This window comes from Mobula birostris, chromosome 27 (genome assembly GCF_030028105.1).
Source record: "Mobula birostris isolate sMobBir1 chromosome 27, sMobBir1.hap1, whole genome shotgun sequence".
NCBI lineage: Eukaryota > Metazoa > Chordata > Chondrichthyes > Myliobatiformes > Myliobatidae > Mobula > Mobula birostris.
In genome coordinates, this window is record NC_092396.1 from 28,771,518 (window position 1) to 28,791,918 (window position 20,401).

Below are 20,401 nucleotides of genomic sequence, written 5' to 3' on the forward strand. Positions count from 1 at the left end.
GTGAAAACAAAGGCAGCTCCAGATATCAAATTCAGCTGGGATACTGGGTCACCTAGAGTGGTGAGGCTGCAGTTCTACTGGCTTCTTATATCATCTCTGCCAGTCGGTCTCACAGTGCTCACCCAGGCTCGTCTTCAGTAAGAAATGATTTGATCTCCAATGATTTCAGTGAAGATCTCAAATTTACAAGCATTGTTGGCATTCATTAGCATTTTGCAACATAGATTCAATTTTCCCAATGTAAACCCCTCACATTCCAGTTATTAAATGGAACATTACAGCACCATACAGGCCTTTGGGCCCACAATGTTGTGCCAACCTTTGAACTTACTCCAAGATCAATATAACCCTTTCCTCCCACATCTGCCTCTGCCACTGCTTCTGGCAGTGTATTATATGCACACAACTCCCTGTGCAAAAATCCTACCTCTGACATATGCTTTCCTCCAATCACTTTAAGAGTATGTCTTCTTGTATTAGCCATTGCTTCCCTGGGGGTGGAGGCGGCAGTAAGCGCTGGCTGTCCACTCTATCTATACCTCATCATCTTATATGCCTTTATCAAGTTACCTACCATCTTCTATCACTCCAGAGAGAAAACCCCTAGCTTGCTCAACCTAACCTCATTAGACATGCTCTCTAATCCAGACAGCAGCCTGGTAAATCACCTCTCCAACCCCTCTAAAGCTTCCATATTCTTCATGTAATGAGGCAAACAGAACCAGGAAAGGCCAGACACTTCACAAGCTCCCTACTCATCCCTCTGAACAACAATTGACCCCTCACTCGAGGAAGGAGGCAAAATCTGTTGGAAACAGTTCAGAGAAGGTTTTCTCGGATAGAATGGGTGGGAGAACAGGCATGAATTCCTTGGTTTAAGACAGTGAGAGCCACCCTGTTTGAAACCATTAAATATTGTAAAGAGGATGTTTCCTCTTGTGGAAGAAACTGGAACGAAGGTCACAGTTTATAACCAGGACATCACACATATAAAGAATAGATGGATTGAATTTTATTCTCTCAAAGGCTCAAGCTTTTGGTATTCTTTTCTTCAAAGTGAGGTGGAACTGAGTCTTTTAATATTTTTAAGGAAGAGATTGACAAACAAGCGAATGACAGGTTCCACTGGATAATTAAGGCTGTTAAGTAAAGGGCGCAAACAACAGGAATTCTGCAGATGCTGGAAATTCAAGCAACACACATAAAAGCTGCTGGTGAACGCAGCAGGCCAGGCAGCATCTCTAGGAAGAGGTGCAGTCGACATTTCAGGCCGAGACCCTTCGTCAGGGCTAACTGAAGGAAGTGTGAGTAAGGGTTTCAGCCTGAAACGTCGACTGCACCTCTTCCTAGAGATGCTGCCTGGCCTGCTGCTTTCACCAGCAACTTTGATGTGTGTTGTGTGAAGTAAAGGATATCGACTGATTTTAGTGAATGACAGACCAAGTTAGAAGGGCCAGGTGACCTACTCCTGCTGATAATTCATACACTTGAATGTTTGTACCCATCCTGACTGCAATAGATGAATAAATTAATCCTTGTTCTAATTACTTTAATAATTAGCTCTGTTAATCATTTTCTGTGATAATCTTCACATTTTTGGTGTAAAGAACACTGTGATGTACCCCATGAGATCACTTCTTCATTGCTCCAATGTGCTGGGGCTCTCACTCCCAGAGGAGACCTCCGTAACTGGTTCCTGTCAGGAAACAAAACGGAAAATGCTGGAAATACTCAACAGGTCAGATAACGTCTGAGGAGAGAATTAAAAAAACTGTATTAATAATGCAAGTAGATGCTGTTACACCAGAGATGGTCAGTTCTCACTCAAACTGGAAAGGCTAATTATCTGAAATTGCAGAAGTGCCTAGTCAGAAGGTAAAGCATTGTTCCTTGAATTGACATTGAGGTTTGCTGGAACTATGTAGAAGATAGGACACAAAGGTCAGAGTGGGAGTGGAACGGAGAATTAAAGTGATAGACAACTAGAAGTTCATGGTCATCCTTGTCCAATGGCCTTCTTATTTTATGGTGGATCTGGTTGGGTAGTGTCAGAGGCGGTGTATCCACTGGCATGCACAATCTTCCTCTGGCACATTATCCCCTGCCTGGGTTTGCATGTCCCATTAAGAGAATGTGAGAAATTGGCTGAGGCCTGTCATCAATAGTGCAAAACCATTTTAGCTCCTTTTCGCAGTTGAAAATCACTTAAATTCTGGAGTGTCTAACTACATACTTCTTTTACCCAGGACACTCATACAGGTGCAACTACTAAGCACAACGTTTCACGTAACCTCAAAAGGTCTGGCTGCCTTAATTATTCAAATTAAAATTGTAAAACATAAAAAGAAGAAACAGAATTTACAGAGCAACTTGCTGCAAGTAAGTCTCCCCATCCCTGCAGACCATTTCAGCAAGCTTTGATCAAGGTACTCTGCCTCTGCCTTGCTGCCTCACGTGGCTCAGGTCTGGGCACCGATGTAAATGAAAACCCTCATTTGCAAGAAACACTCATCACAGAGTTGACGGTCTATTTCTTGCAGTTGCTATTAGATCAAATCAGAATCAAAATCAAAATTATTATATGATACAGTAAAAAAAATTTAAAGTACAGGAATAGTGAAGTGGTGTTCATGGACTGCTCAGAAATCTGATAGTTGTGGGGAGGAAGTTGTCTCTAAAATGTTGAGCGTATATCTTTATGCACCTCCTTGATGGTAGCAATGAGAAGAGGGCATGTCTTGCCTGGTGAGGGTGCCACATTCTTCAGGCACTGGCTTTTGAAGCTGTCCTGGACAGTGGGGAGGCTTGGGCCCTTGATGGACCTAGTTGAGTACACAGTCCTCTACATCCGAGCCTTCAGACCAGGCAGTGACGCAGCTAGTCAGAATGCTGTCCATGTAACATCTCTAGAAAGGTGCTACAGCGTCTTTGGTGACGTACCCAATCTAGTCAAACTCCTAATGAAGTGTGGCCGCTGGTGATTCTTCGGGATCGGATCAAGCCTAGTGTCGAGTCCTGGCCTATATGCAACTGTTGGCAGGTTGCATGCTTTAGCTCAGTTGCTGTTTCACAGGTCCACAGGGTGTAAGTGCATCATATTAAGTTATTACTTTGACCTTATCCCGTAAGTGCCAAGCTGTATGGGTCCTAGTGCCCTTCTCTTGGACAACATCAGTGGCATGGAGAGGGGAGACTTGCAGCATGGGCAACTGCTGGTCTTCCATACAACCTTGCCCAGGCCTGCGCCCTGGAAACCTTCCAAGGTGAAAATCCACAGTCTCATGAGACTAACGGATGCCTATATCCCGTAAGATCCTCCCAACACTCCTGAAAAGTCCATCATAGAATGGAATTGGGATTAAAGGTAAAAAATTCAATTCCATGCAGAAGACTGTCCCTTCCCATTAACAGCATGGTGGAGACAGTAGAGCAGATCAGCAGCCAGGAGAATGATGTTCCAAACACACTTTGCTTCTGTGTGCCTGACTGCAATACAAATAGGGTGTGTTTAGGATCGAGACAGCTGTTGTACAAATGAGCACAGACACTTCCAGACAGGACAATTAACTGAGATTGGGACAAAAAAATTGATGTGATGTTTGGCGCATCCAGATGTTTGTGCTTTATTTGAAAGTAAAATCACGTGACTCATTTTCTCTCTGCTGATAATCAAAATATTTGTTGGTTGTTTAAAAAGGTTCTGTTGGGTAATTGGCATTCTTTAACGATGAAGAAATATGTGTTTACAAGTAGTTTAATTTAATATCTTTGCATTTCTCATCATAAACCGTAATGAGAATAAAAGTTAATCTCTTTAAGCAGTTAGTTGCTGCATTAATGAACATCTCATTAAAGATATTAATTAAAGATATATATGTTTTACAGCAGTAAGTGCAGCCTCTGTTTTATCCTGCAGGGGGCAGCAGAGTAGCCCAAGTAGACAGAGTCAATAATCACCTAGGACAATTGATGGATGACCCAGGTCAAGGAATTATCAGATCTATATCATCAGCCACTGTACTAAGTGAGTTCTACATTGCCAAAGGACCTACTTTTGAAATTCAGTTGTTTCTGTTCCTAAGGCTATAGAGGACAGAAAGGATTCAATGGAACTATATATATGTTTATTTTCTTGCAACTTAGTAGATGGTCATTGGACCCTCTGAGTCTATGCCAATTCTCAAAGCAATTTTCAGTCCCAGTCCCCCACTGACTTCCATGCAAGTTACTCTCTTTTATCTTCACCTTCTGGGACATGCCCTCTCCTCAGTACTACCATCAGAGAGGAGGTACAGGAGGCTCAAGGCCCACACTCAATGTTTTATGAACAGCTTCTTCCCATCTGCCATCAGATTTCTGACTGGTCCATGAACCCATGAAGACAGCCTCTTTTGTACTATTTAATATTTATTGTAAAATACAGTAATTTTTATACCTTGCACTGTACTGTTACCACAAAACAATTTCACGACATATGTCAGCGATAATGAACCTGATTCTGATGCACCTCCCGTCATCTGCCGATGTTATGGATATTTTACAGTGGCCAGTCGGCCGACCGGCCTGCGAAGCTTTGAGGCATCGGGGGAAATCTGAGCACCCAGGCGGAACCCATGTAAGCTTTACACAAATAGCAGGATCAAACCAAGTCACTGAACTATGTGGCAGCAGATGTAGCTGTAGCATTACCATGCCAACCAGTGCACTGGCCATCATTTCCACTTTTCCAGTACTGCACAGGAAGCAGCTTCACTGGCATCTTTCTGTGTGTAAGATAGTAGTATTCTGGAGATAAGATGGGAAAATAAAAGAACAAAGAAATTGGTCTTTATTTAAATCTGTGCAATAATTTGGTGACTTTATATACAATTGCCTATAAAAAGTATTCACCCCCCCCCCCCCGGCTTGGAAGTTTTCATATTTTATTGTTTTACAACATTGAATCATAGTAGATTTAATTTGGTTTTTCTCACAATGATCAACAGAAAAGCTTCTTTCGTGTCAAAGTGAAAACAAATATCTATACCTTGGTCTAACTTCATTACAACTATTAAACACAAAATAATTGATGGCATAATTACTCACCCTCTTGAATTCAGAATTTAGTAGATGCACCTTTGGCAGTATTTACAGACTTGAGTCTGTGTGTACAGGTCTCAATCAGCTTTGCACATCTGGAGACTGCAATTTTTCCCCCGTTCTTTTTTAAAAACTGCTCAAGCTCTGTCAGATTGCACGGGGATCGTGAATAAATAGCCCTTTTCAAGTCCAGCCACAAGTTTTCAATTGGATTGAGGTCTGGACTCTGACTTGGCCATACCAGGACATTAACTTTGTTGTTTTCAGTCATAGTCATACTTTATTGATCCTGGGGGAAATTGGTTTTCGTTACAGTTGCACCATAAATAATAAATAGTAATAAAACCATAAATAGTTAAATAGTAATATGTAAATTATGCCAGGAAATAAGTCCAGGACCAGCCTATTGGCTCAGGGTGTCTGACCCTCCAAGGGAGGAGTTGTAAAGTTTGATGGCCACAGGCAGGAATGACTTCCTATGATGATCTGTGTTCCATCTCGGTGGAATGAGTCTCTGGCTGAATGTACTCCTGTGCCCACCCAGTACATTAAGTAGTGGATGGGAGACATTGTCCAAGATGGCATGCAACTTGGACAGCATCCTCTTTTCAGACACCACTGTCAGAGAGTCCAGTTCCATCCCCACAACATCACTGGCCTTACGAATGAGTTTGTTGATTCTGTTGGTGTCTGCTACCCTCAGCCTGCTGCCCCAGCACACAACAGCAAACATGATAGCACTGGCCACCACAGACTCGTAAAACATCCTCAGCATCGTCCGGCAGATGTTAAAGGACCTGTCTCCTCAGGAAATAGAGATGGCTCTGACCCTTCTTGTAGACAGCCTCAGTGTTCTTTGACCAGTCCAGTTTATTGTCAATTCGTATCCCCAGGTATTTGTAATCCTCCACCATGTCCACACTGACCCCCTGGATGGAAACAGGGGTCACCGGTACCTTAGCTCTCCTCACATCTACCACCAGCTCCTTAGTCTTTTTCACATTAAGCTGCAGATAATTCTGCTCACACCATGTGACAAAGTTTCCTACCGTAGCCCTGTACTCAGCCTCATCTCCCTTGCTGATGCATCCAACTATGGCAGAGTCATCCGAAAACTTCTGAAGATGACAAGACTCTGTGCGGTAATTGAAGTTCGAGGTGTAAATGGTGAAGAGAAAGGGAGACAAGACAGTCCCCTGTGGAGCCCCAGTGCTGTTGATCACTCTGTCGGACACACAGGAATTAAGTTATTCCTGTTTAGCTTTGGTTTTATGAGTAGGTTCGTTGTCTTGCTGGAAAACCAGTCTTCTCCCAGGTCACAGTTCTCTTGCAGACTGCATCAAATTTTCCTCCAGGATTTCCTTGTATTTTCCTGCATTTATTTTACCCTCTACATTCACAAGCTTTCCAGGGCCTGCTGCAGTGAAGCATCCCCGAAGTATGAAGCAGCCACCACAATGCTTCATGGCAGGGATGGTGTATTTTTGATGATATGCAGCGTTCGGCTTACACCAAACATTGCATTTAGACTGATGGCCTAAAAGCTCAATTTTGGTTTAATCAGATCATAAAACCTCTTCCAGCTGACTTCAGAGTCTCCCACGAGCCTTCTGTCAAACTCCAGCTGAGATTTCATGAGAGTTTTTTTCAACAATGGCTCTCTCTTTGCCACTCTCCCATAAAGCTGTGACTGGTGAAGCACCCGGGCAACAGTTGTTGTATGCACAGTTTCCCATCTCAGCCACTGAAGCTTGTAACTCCTCCAGAGTTGTCATAGGTCTCTTGGTGGCCTCCCTCAGTAGTCCCCTTCTTGCACAGTCACTCAGTTTTTGAGGACGGCCTGCTCTAGGCAGATTTACAGTTATGCCATATTCTTTCCATTTCTTGATGATTGACTTAACTGTACTCCAAGAGATATTAAGCGACTTAGAAATTTTCTTGTATCTATCTCCTGACTTGTGCTTTTCAATAACCTTTTCAGTGTTGCTCGGAGTGTTCTTTTGCCTTCATGGTGTTGTTTCTGCCAGGATACTGACCCACCAGCATTTGAACCTTCCAGATACAGGTGTATTTTGACTACAATCAATGGAAACACCTTGACTGCACACAGGTGATCTCCATTTAACTAATTATGTGACTTCTAAAACCGATTGGCTGCACCAGTGATGATTTGGCATGTCATATTAAAATGGGTGAATATTTACACAATCAATAATTTTGTGTTTTATATTTGTAATTAATTTAGAGCACTTTGTAGAGATCTGTTTTCACTTTGACATGAGTTTTTTTTCTGTTAATCTGTGTCATTAAAGCAAACTAAATCCACGGTGATTCAATGCTGTAAAACAATAAAACATAAAAAATTCCAAGAAGGGTGAACACTTTTTATAGACACTGTAAAGATCATGATAATTGGCAGTACAGGTCATTATTCCTGACTCAAAAGAATCCACCCATCATGGGTGGCCCAGCCTCCCTGCCTTTGGCAACATACTGTGTCCATTGGTTGAACTGAAAGACTGGCGGAGGACAGCTCTCTCAGTTAGTAGAAGCAACTTGAATGACAATGGGTTACTGAACTGCCTAGATAAAAGCAATTTTACATACAGAAGAAAAATACATTTATCCAACACCCTTCACAACTGCAGGAGATCTCAATGTACTTCACTTTAATGAATCACCTCTGTTGTTGAGTAAACTATATGGCAGTAGACTTGTGCTTCCACAAACAGTGTACAAGGGGAGATAATGGGATGGCTGCAGAATCACACAAAGGAGGTTGGTTGAAATTGGATCAAACTGGCTCTAACACAAGTTGAAGACAACAATGAAGCATATTGAACCCGTGGTGATTGCTGGCGTACTCACTCAGTGGCCACTTTATTAGGTGCACGTAATTCTGAGAAACTGGATTGTGTTGACTCTCCAGAGAGTTTAAAGGAATGGAGCAAGGGCAGTCGGCACATTTTACACACCGCATTTCCTGAGAATACATTGGATTGCGCATAATTGGAACTTGACAAGATTCAATAAAAAGAAGATAAATTTAAGCAGAGTGGCCATTGTGGGAGTGGACCAGTGTTAAAGTGGGGAGTTGAGAATCTGGTTTATCAAGGCTTGGGTGAGGAGAAGTGTAGATCGTGGGTATATTTTTTTCATTATTGCACATTTAGAGCAGTGGGGATGTCAGGAAGGATAGTGGAATACTCCTCTTGCAGAATATGGGAAGGCAGGGAGACCTCCAGCATCCCTGAAGACTACTCCTGTAAGAGGTGCATCCAGCTGCAACTTCTAACAGACCACGTTAAGGAGTTGGAGCTGGAATTGGATAAACTCCCAATTATTTGGGAGGCTGAGAAGTTCACAGACACACCATATAGGGAGGTAGTTTGGGGGGGGGCGGTGGGGGAGGATGACCTCACAAAGAAAAGCCACAGTGGTCAGGTCTCTGGCACAGAGTCTGGCTCTGTGGCTCAGAAGAGAAAGAGGAAGAATGGATAAACTGTAGTGATGGGGGATTTGTTGGTCAAGGAAACAGAAAAGAGGTCTGTGGATGAGAATGAGATTCCTGGCTGGCATGTTGCCTCCTGGGTACCAGGGTCAGGAACATCCCAGATCAAGTCCACAGCATTTTTAAGTGGGAAGACGAATAGCTAGATGTTGTGGTTCACATCAGTAGCAATGACGTGGGTAGGAAGGGGGATGAGGTGGGGCGGGGGTGGAGTGAGTTCAGGGAGTTGGGTACTGCTAAAGGATAGGGTTGTGCTCCAGGGTTGTGATCTCAGGATTACTACCAGTTCTACATGCCAGAAATAGGAAAATCATATAATTTAACATATGGCTAAGGAGATGGTGCTGGGGGAAGGGCTTTAGATTTTTAGATCATTGGGCCCTCTTCCAGGGAAGGTGGAGCTTGTACAGAAGGGATGGTTTGCACCTGAACAGGAGAAGCATTAATATCCTAGTAGGAAGCTTTTCTAATGTTGCATAGAAGGGGCAGGGGGTGTTAAAGTTGCAGGAGGATGGGAACCACAACACCAGAACAGATAGTGGAGTGGCTGTGGTGAACAATGTTGTTAAGCCGACAGTACGTACAAAGACAGGAATCAAAAGATCAAGTATGTTGGGACTTAACTGCCTATTTTTCAATGCAAGGAGTACTGTAGGAACAACGAATGAGCATGGATCAACATGAGGAATTAAGGCATTATAGCTATTAGTGAGACTTTGTTACAGGAGGGGCAGGACTGGCAGCTCAGTGCTCCAGGGTTCCATTGTTTTAGACATGATAAAACAGGAAAGATGAAAGGCAGAGGGGTGAAATTACTAGTCAGGGAAAACGTCATGGCAGTGCTCAGTCAGGACAAACTGCAGGCTTTATGGGCAGAACTGAGGCATAGGAAAGGTATGACCACCTTAATGGGATTATACTATATACCACATAAAAACATGTGGGATGTAGAGGAGCGAATTTACAGAGAGATCACAGACTGTTGCAAGAAACACAAAGTTGTGGTAGTAGGTGATCTTACTTTTTCCACATATTAACTGGGACTCTCATACTGTAGAAGTGCTGGATGGGAAAGAATTTGTCAAATGTGTTCAGCTCTGTTTCATTAATCAGTCCATGGAAGGACCAAATAGAGAGAGTGCAATGCTAGATCTATTAGGGAATGAGAAAAGACAGGTGACAGACGTTTGTATAGGGGAATACTTTGCACCTACTGATCACAATGCCATTAGTTTCAATGTAATTAGGAAAAAGGATAGGTCTGGTCCTTGGGTTGAGATTCTAAATTGCAGAAAGGCCAATTTTGATGATGTCAGAAATGGTCAGGGAAGGGTGGATTGGGACAGGTTGTTTACTGGCAAAGACATACTTGGTAAGTGGGAAGCCTTCAAAAGTGGAATTTTCAGAGTTTCCTGAGTTTCTCTAATTCCTGGGGAGACTGAGGTCCTTTAACATCTGCCGGACGATGCTGAGGATATTCTACGAGTCTGTGGTGGCCAGTGCGATCATGTTTGCTGTTGTGTGCTGGGGCAGCAGGCTGAGGGTAGCAGACACCAACAGAATCAACAAACTCATTCGTAAGGCCAGTGATGTTGTGGGGATGGAACTGGACTCTCTGACGGTGGTGTCTGAAAAGAGGATGCTGTCCAAGTTGCATGCCATCTTGGACAATGTCTCCCATCCACTACGTAATGTACTGGGTGGGCACAGGAGTACATTCAGCCAGAGACTCTTTCCACCGAGATGCAACACAGAGCGTCATAGGAAGTCATTCCAGCCTGTGGCCATCAAACTTTACAACTCCTCCCTTGGAGGGTCGGACATCCTGAGCCAATAGGCTGGTCCTGGACTTATTTCCTGGCATAATTTACATGTTAATATTTAATTATTTATGGTTTTATTACTATTTAATTATTTATGGTGCAACTGTAACGAAAACCAATTTCCCTGGGATCAATGAAGTATGACTATGACTATTGTCTGCTCCTGTCAGAATAAAAGACAAGTATAACAGGTTTAGGGTATCTTGATCTTTGTGTGACATTGAGGCCCTGGTTAAGAAAAAGGAGGTGCAGAGCAAATATAGGCAGGTAGGAACAAATGGGGTAATTGAGTATAAGAAATGCAGGAGAATGCTTAAGAAGGAAATCAGGAGGGCTAACAGAAGGCATGAGGTTGCTTTAACAGACAAGGAAAATCCCAAGGGCTTCTACTGAAATACTAAGAGCAAAAGGATAGCAAGGGGCAAAATTGGTCATCTGGAAGATCACAATGGCAATCTATGCATTGAACCAGAAGAGACAGGGGAAGGTCTTAACTGGCTTAATTTTTTCCATCTGTATTTACTCAGGGGCAGACACAGAGTCAATGAAGTGAGGCAATGTTGCAGCGTGGTCATGGACCCTATACAGATTACAGAGGAGGATGTCTTGTGCCAGGTTAGGGCGAATAAATCCCCAGGGCCTGACCAGGTATTCCCAGTGTGAGGTTAGTGCAGAAATTGCAGGGGCCCTAGCAGAGACATTTAAAACATCCTTAACCATGGGTCAGGTGCTGGAGGATTGGAAGATATCTAGTGTTGTTCTGTTGTTTAAGAAAGGATTTAAGAATAAGCCACAAAATTATAGACAGGTGAGTCTGGCATTAGTTATGGGAAAGTTATTGGAAGGTATTCTAAGGGATTAGATATATAAGTATTTGGATAGACAGTAATTGATTAGGGATTGTCAACATAACTTTGTGCATGTTAAGTCGTGTCGAACCAATCTTATAGTTTTTCAGGGAAGTTATGAGGAAAGCTGATGAAGGTATGGCAGTGGATGTTAGCTACAGCAAGGACTTTAGCAAGGCCTTTGACGGGAGTCCTCATGGGAGGTTGGTCAAGAAGGTTCCATCACTTGGCATTCAGGATGAGGTAGTAAATTGGATTAGACATTTGCTTTGCTGGAGAATTGAGAGAGTGGTGGCAGATGGTTGCCTCTCTACCTAGAGGCCTGTGACTAGTGGTGTGCCACAGGGATTGGTGCTGGGTCCATTGTTGTTTGACATCTATATCACTCATCTGGATGATAATGTGGTAAACCGGATCAGCAAATTTCAAAGTTCAAAGTACATTTATTATCAAAGTATGCGTACATTACACAACCTTGAGATTCGTCTCCTGACAGGCAGCCACAAAACAAAGGACCCATTTAAAAAAAAGACCATCAAACACCCAGTGTGCAGAGGGAAAACAACAAATCACGCAAACAATAACCGCAAGCAAATAGCATTCAGAACTACAGTCCGCAACGAGAGTCCGAGACCCATGGTTCAGCGCAGAGTCGAGTTAATGTCATGGAGCAGTGAGCTGAAGTGGCCCATCCCTTAACTTGGGCCCTGGCAACCTGACCTTTTCGATCTGGCTTGACGTCTAAATTGATGTCCAAGCATCGGGTTCAATGGGCTGGATGTGCTTTGGGGCCTGTATCCTGCCACCTCGATTCAGCCCGGCACTTAAATCAATTAAACCTCTGGTTTTCCTCAGCCTCAGCAATGGGCTCACCACCTCGCCTTGGTTCTACCACATTGAATCGCCTCTTACTCCAAAGGGAAGTTACAGACTATTACTTCCAATGGTCATTTGCCAGAATAAATGTGATTAACTACGTATTTAGTTCTTTTCCTTGTTTCGTTAGCCATCAGCCAGAAGTCGCTGAGATTCACCAGTGTTGTCTTAAACCGGTTGACACCAGGACTGGGGGTGTAGTAGACAGAGAGGAAGATTGTCAAAGCTTGCAGCGGGACCAGGACTGGCTGGAAAAATGGGCTGTAAAAGGCAGATGGAATTTAATGCCGACAAGCGGGAGGTGTTGCACTTCGGGAGGACCAACCAGGGTAGGTCTTACACTGTGAGCTGTGGGCACTGAGGAGTGCAGTAGAACAGAGGGATCTGGGAATACAGATCAATAATTTCTTGAAAGTGGCGTCACAGGTAGAGAAGGTCGTAGAGAAAGCTCTTGGCACTTAGGCTTGTCAATGTGTTGAGTACAGGAGTTGGGATGGCACTTTGAAATTGTGTAAGACATTAGTGAGGCCTGGTATGGAGTATTGTGTACAGTTTTGGTCACCTACCTACAGGAACGATGTCAATAAGATTGAGAGAGTGGAGGGAAAATTTACAGCAGAGATCACTCAGCTGTCCGGTCGGTCAGGATCCAGCAGTGACTAGCTGCCAGCACGACGGCCAACCAATCAGAACAACGAGTCAGACCACTATAAACATGAGCACTCGGCGGAAACAATGCTCAATTGCGCACTGTTGATATCACCTCGACTGGTGACGAAACACTTGCAATCAAACCTCCAGGCTGGGCAAACGGCCCTACAAACAAGCAGCCATCCCAAGCTACCAATCTTCTGCTTTGTTTCAGTGGGAACAGTATTATGAAACAGTGTGCAAGTGAGAGCAGTAATTCGAGCGGCAGCAAGCAAGTTACTCGGCAACAGCTGGATATCTTGTTTATCAGTAGCTGTTTGGTCAGCTCTCTTAGTGACAGGATTACAATTAAGTACAGGATTTATTTTTTTTTCAGTACTCACTGGATGTAAACTGCAAATGTTTCTGAAATACAGAATCTATTCCAGTTCTACAGGATGCACATGTGTGTATACATGCCTGGACATACAGTGTATGCTTGCATGTGTGTTATCATATGTGCATATGCTTGTATTCATGTATGTGTACATGTGTACGCATATGCATATTTGTATCTAAGAGCCTGTATGCTTATGCGGGTATGAATGCATGTGTGTGAGTGTGAATGTCTGTGCACACATCTATTTGGATTTATCTTAGTGCACATGCAGGGTAGGTGTGCACATGCACACACATGTACACTTTGTCTGAATAAATAACCTTTTTCCAGCTCCACTCTCCAGCAACGTGCCAATATTTACCAGCTGTGCTCTCACATACCTCGGAGAGTACTTACTGACAGTTCTTGAAACAACCGCTAGGTATTTATGAAACTTGGAAGGGTAGGCAAAATTTGACTCCAAAGCCTTCTGTGAAATCACAAATAAAGCAACGGAAACCGATTCCAAACAAGTAAGATTGGAGATCAATAGAAACGGTCACCTCCAGGATACCCCATGGTTTCATCAAAGGCTGGCTCTGCTCCAGTTGCCTGGTCAGGGAAAGGGCACTCCATTGGCAGGGGTAGTGGTAGGTGGGCTGGTGGGATGGAGAGGAGGGATAAGATTGACACTTGCCTTTCACCTTCCTTCTGATAGGGAACTCTCGAACTTTTCCATAATTACCAGGTTTGGGATCTTCATCATTGCATGTTAGCCCATTCAGCAAAATTGTTGGTCTGAAACATCAGCATTAAGGGTTCGGGGGCCTGATCTAGTGAGGCACAAATCTGGGGAGGCCGACGTGCAGCTGTTATTGTGTCAACTGGCAGGTGAATAATATCAGGAACGTCCTTGTTCATGGTTTCCTTGTCAGGTTCAAGCAGAAGGTCGATCCCCTCACGTCAATGAAAAAATTGTGGAGGAATGGCAGAGATTTGGTGCCACTGGTTTGATGGAATGTTGCCACAGAATATACCAGAGTCATGTTGGGATGCTGTCTACACATACACACACACAATTCCATAACCATTGTTTGTTTCCAGTTATTTCTGTTTTTCAAGTGAATGGAAGAAGCTTGTGAAGTCAAAGCACATGTTGCGCTTCTGAGGGCTCCATTTGTCATCTCTTCACTGTAGTTGAGATATAATTGTCCCTAAAGATGGTATAAATTAATTACACAGCAGCTAGAACAGAAGGAAGCAGCTAACTGACAATATGGTCAACGTCAACAGGTGAGGAGAAGCATTTTGCATCAAGCCGGCAGCAACAGATTTAAGGTAACACTAATCTTATAAAGTCAAGCATCAGAAAATATTACTTTTAGTTTCCTGATTTTCATTTGTGAGTCCAAGGCTGTTGGCATGGTATTTAAAGATAAATAAATCTTAACTCTTAATAACTTCCTGTAAAAGATACATTTCTCAATGAGATTATCCTATGGGTTTTTGGACATCTCTACGGGCAGAATTAGCTGATTTGGGATGGGAATGGATCCAAATGGGCTCATTCCTCCACAGATCGGTTGGAGCTATGCCACACACAGATACCACCTTATCCTGGGTTGCCAGAGTAGGTAACAATAGGCCAGTGATGTAGAGCAATGGAAAAGTTCCTTCAAGGACAAGAGCTCCTTGAGCTCTTTTTCATTTCTAGTAGCTTGTCCACATAAATTCAACCTCCTGTGTGCTCGAAAGATATTCTTAAGGTTCCTACCTCTGTGCCAGGAATGAGATTTTAAACACAAGAGTACTTGCCATCACTTTGAATTACATCCTCCACTGTTACTTATGTTACTCCTATATTTCTTACCTCTTTCTCCTAGCTGGATGGGGTACTCATTAGTTGAATTATTCTGCAATCAGTCTCTTGGCATCAGGAGGAGCATGATTCCATAACTTCCACTCAGATCAGAGATTGTCTACTTAAATATGTGGAAAAGAAGAAGCCATGACCACCAGAAGATTATAGCATCTGAATCTCAAAAATGGAGTCCACCAAGTCAACATAGACCATCAACTTCCCAGTTACACTAATCCAACATTAATCAATTTAAAAAAAAATTCATTCCTGTCATATTTCCATGGCTCACCTACACATTAGCAACCGATTGACCTATCAAACCACACACATCTTCGAAACGTAGAAGAAACGGGAGCACCCAGCTGAAACCCGCTGGATCACGTATGAATGCCACGCAGATAGCGCCAGAGGTCAGGATGGAACTTGGGTCTCTGGCACAGCAAGGCAACAGCTCTATCAGCTACACCACTTGGATGGAGACTGGGACACCAGCTCTTCGGCTTGTTTCACAGTCAGTGGATGCTAGCTACTTGGGTACTTTCCTGAAAATGACTTTTAATTGTAATAAAATCTGAATGAAACACCATACACCACACAGAGAATGAAAGCAATGATGTGATTCCACCACTGAGTAGACAGGGCCTACCTGATACCAACCCACTTTCATCGACATCCGTGAACAAGCATTGCCCAGGTAAGTAATCGGGTATACACAAGCCAGGGATTATCATTGATTTACTTAAAGGAAGCCATTAAGAACATCATACCTGCACACCATTTTGGATGGGCTATCCGCTTATGTTTCTCATCTTCCCCTCAAAATCCCAGGAGCACTTGGGCCAATTGAAGGCCCCAAGGAAAGATCAAGGTCAGCATGTGGCTGCAACTCCGGGTCAAATCAAGAGAGCCACTGAAAGCCTAAAGCTCCATGTTCTTAACAATATGGAAGGGCTAACTGACACCAGAAACTACAAGCAGATTGTGTGCCCCTATGAAATGCAAATCTCTGGACCATACAGCTATTGAAGAGAGCAGGTATCAGCTTTAAGTAAGTTATTATAGCTGATGTATAAATAATAGACTGAGATAATTATCAATACTTATGAAAATGTACTGGTGTAAACATATAATAATATTCATTATAAATATCATGCTTTAGACCTATTGCCTTAAACAATGATTCATTACCCAGCCATCAGACTGACAAGCATACTTATTTTTTAAACCCTCATAAACATCTATCCTTCAACAGTGGTTGCTGATGTTGTCAGTTCTTGCTTCAAAACAATACCCCTTGGTACTCTCTATCTGCTTACACATTCTGCATGTATTAGCAGTAAAACCTTCCTGTTGCAGAGGGTTTTTTAAACTTTGATTGTCAGAGTCTTGTACTCAAGAGAAATTTGACAACCTTTCCCCTCCTCTCTAGGTCTCTGCACTATTTCATTCCACACCTCCAACCGCCCCCAACTCCTTGCCAGAACTTGGGAGTGTGCTATTTATCCTGTTATGAATACTCACCGTTCTTATGAGAGTTGTGATAAGATTATGCCTTTTGATGCAGATACAAAGATTGGAAGCAACTCCTCTTCTGATACCTTAACAACATCTCTGTGTGAACTAAGCAGAACCATGGATTATTTAAACTGCATATTCAAATGCAATACATTTCTTGTCTTTTCTTCCAAGTGAAAAAAAAATTCTTCCCATCTAATTAATGGAATATAGTCCAGCAGTGAAAATTCAGCCGAAACATTGGTGACAATTACAGGCCCTTTCAACAGAATAGTGACTAACGGAATAGTCCAGCCAGTTCGCTGTCACTAATTGGAAAGTTAGCCTAATTTTGTGAAGACAATATCACTCCACATTTTACAAGAGATTTCTGGCAGTGAACCAACTCATTTCTGTGGCAAAGTTTGCATAGCAATTGCTTTCTTTTTCAACTATCTGTGCTATTCTTTTGGGGCACATGCTGAGATAAACACATAGAATATAGCACAGCACAGGAACAAGCACTTCAGCTTACAACGTTTGTGCCAACCATGATGGCAATTTAAACTGATCCCACCTGCCTGCACATGGTTCTTATCTCTTCATCTCCTGCTTGTTCAATGTGTGTTGTATCTGTTTCCCTTTGCAGTGTCCCAGGCACCTAACACTCTCTGCGTAAAGATACTTGCTCGCTAGTCTCCTTTAAGCTTTGCCCCTCTCGTCTTAAATCTATGTCTTTAGTACTTGAGATTTCCAGCTATGATCATTTACTCTATCTGTGCATCACTTGAGGGTCCTCAGTAACGCACTTAAGAGTTATTCCACCCACGGAAGTCGAGGAAAGCACCACATGTAATCATCAAGGAAATCGCATGAGCATAATTTTAATTTCATCCAATGGTACATGAACATGAACTTTCCATCGGGAATCTCTGCATTATCTAGGTGTGAGAAACCTGGCTGATTTTAACAGCCATTGGCAAGTGAAACCAAGTATATTGGGTTTACTGCGAGCTTCACTAGTGTATTGAGAGAAACTTGATAACTCAGCAGAGCAGTGAATTATGACCACAGTTCTCTGTTCCACATATAAAATCAGAAACATTAAAGGAGTCCAATTCAAAGATTCAAGGTACATTTATTATCAAAGCATGTGTACAACCGAAATTTGTCTTCCCACAGACAGCCACGAAACAAGGCATCATGGAATCTGTTCAAAGAAAACATCAAACACCCAACACACAAAAAAAAGAGCAAATCATGCAAACTACACAGAATATAAAACATATATTAAAACCACAGAGTCATTGAAACAGTCTAGGAACGTTTAGTTCAGTTCAGTTCCAATTAGCGCCATGTTGCTCATTGCCTTCAGGCTGCAGAGACAACCCACCCCAATCAAAATTGTACAAAATAGCAATTTAAAAAAGGAGTAACCAGAAACCAGATACACATCATAAAATATCCAATCTATAAACTGCATCGATTAAACCTTGCCCAAGGTCCAAGACTCTGGCACCATTCTCCGGCAGCATCAAGCGAGAGGGAGAGAGAGTCTGGTGTACACAGGCACCTCCCTCATTTCCACTAATCATCCCTGGGGTACTTTAGCAATCTAAACTGGACACTTTGACAGAGTCTTCTAACAGAAGATTACTAAATTATTGAGCCCATTAAATCCACACCAACCAGTCATTTACAACAAGCCCATTTTAAATTCTTTTCACCAACTCCCCCTAGATTAGAATCTACCACTCATCTGAGCAGTAACCATGACAAACCTTCCAATTAACCTAACGGCCTATTATGGAATTACTTGGCATCAAAGGAGGTTTATTTTCCAAGAATACCAGCAAATGCAGGAAATTGGATGCAAGGACAGGAATAAGTCAGGTAACGTTTATGGACCTTTCCAGTGTTACTGTGGGGGAAACCACACAGGAGAGGAGAATGGAGGATCCGCTGTTGGAATGATGGAAGTGAGGTGGACATTTATTCACAGATTCAGAGTTGTACAGCACAAACACAGCCCTTCTGCCCACCATGTCCATGTTGAGCTTTTTCACCCTTCTATATTAGTCCTCTATACCTGCATTTGGACAGCATTCTAGCTTGCATGTTGTTCCTTGAAAGCTTCTTTTCCCCAAGATAAACGTTCTAGCTGAACAGCCCCAGGACCTCACCAACACCCCTTTAAAAAAACACATAACTACTGTCGCTGATACAATGCTGAGTAGGTCAGGCCCCATCCTGGGGAGAGAAAGAGAATTATTGTTTTAGTCAGCTCTGATGAAAGGCCATCAACCTGAAATATTAACACCATTTTTCTTCCCATTGATGCTGCCTGACCAGCTGGCAATATCTAGCAATTTCTTTTTGGCCTACAGATTTCCAACAACCGCAGGAGGTTGTCTCTTTATTTGTGTAATAGAAACCTGGGCTGGTTCACTCTCTGATTGTCATTCATTGCGTGCGAGAAATGGTTGGAACATATCTCGAGACTGAGAGAGAACATACAATGTGAATACAGCACCCTGGGGACTCATGAAGGCATGGCTGACATTTTCAGCAGCCAGTTTGTCCTTATTGAGACAAACAGTTGATGAAAAACAGCAAAGTTGTAGATGGAAGCCAATCCACTGGGTTTAAGGGAATGACCATCTGTCTACTGCTTTGTAGAGCTATGAAAAGAACTCAGTGTTCAGTTGGGTAGCAGTCAAAAACCTTGTAGATAAAATGAAACTCTCATTGGGTTCTGTAGGTTGATACACAGTACCTCAGGAACAAGCACAATCCATATTTTCCCAGATTTTATTCCAAGGAATCTCACCATGAATTCCCTAACGGTGTCCGTAAGCCTGACTATCCAATCCAGGATCACCAGCATCTCTGTTGTCTAAAAGCAAGTTACTGCCAAGGGCAAGAGCAACATCACAGTGACCCGGTCTCCAGAAGTAAAACTCTTTCCTGTCGCCATGTCGGAGTTCAGAGTTTGATCCCAGCGTCCCCTGCAAGAGGCTTGTACGTCTGCCCTGTGGAATGCGTGGGTTTTCTCCACATGCTCTGGTTTCCTCTCACAGTTAAAAGACGTACTCATTAGTAGGCTAATTGGTCATTATAAATTGTCCCGTGACTAGGTTGTGGTTCAATTGGCGGTTGCTAGGCGCACGGCCTGAAGGGCCGGGAGGATCTATTCCCACTATATCTCAAAATAAAATAAGTAAATCACTAGCATCAGGTGTAGGTTACTGAGATCAGAAGCACATCATCCTATCCAATCGCCATCCTCCCTAGCAATGAACTCGGACGTCCACACACTCACCATACCCACACATCCACACACACGCAACTTACACATATTGAGCATAAACAAAGAATCACTTATATTTATGTAGAAGGATTTCAAAGGACTTTGAATTATGGAGGAGGAAGAATAATGTTGGATGGGAAATATATTTTCAATCTCAATACAGCTCCATCATCCATTTTTATGAACCTGCCTCTGTCACAGAGCGAGTTGCTAAAGTTCCATTGTGATTTCACAACCAGAAACGAGCATTCTTTTCTTTTGTGTGTGGAGGCTGTCAGAGGTGTGACAGTGATTGCATTGAGGATATACTGGCATCTTTCCTAGTTCTGGGAGTTTATCATTGCACACAGTATAACACAATTCAATCTGGTCCAAGCTCAAGGGCAAGACAATAACAATCATTATTTGTTTAAGACATTGTTTTATGGGACAGGACTGAAAAAAAATCAAATAATCAGGGTGACACAATGACTCCAGCATACTGCAGCAGGACTGAGTTTTACTTATGGGGACCCGATTAAATTATGAAAATGAATACATAGTTGATAACTTTAGTGATGATGAAATATCGATTTTTTTTGTTTTATTCC

The 20,401-nt window shown here is 42.7% G+C and overlaps 1 long non-coding RNA gene across 1 annotated transcript in view; it reads right to left on the reverse strand.

The window, feature by feature from the left end:
* LOC140188611 (uncharacterized) overlaps positions 1-20,401 on the reverse strand; it is a 66,141-nt gene that overhangs the window by 19,155 nt on the left and 26,585 nt on the right. The gene's annotated exons all lie outside the window — the stretch shown is intronic.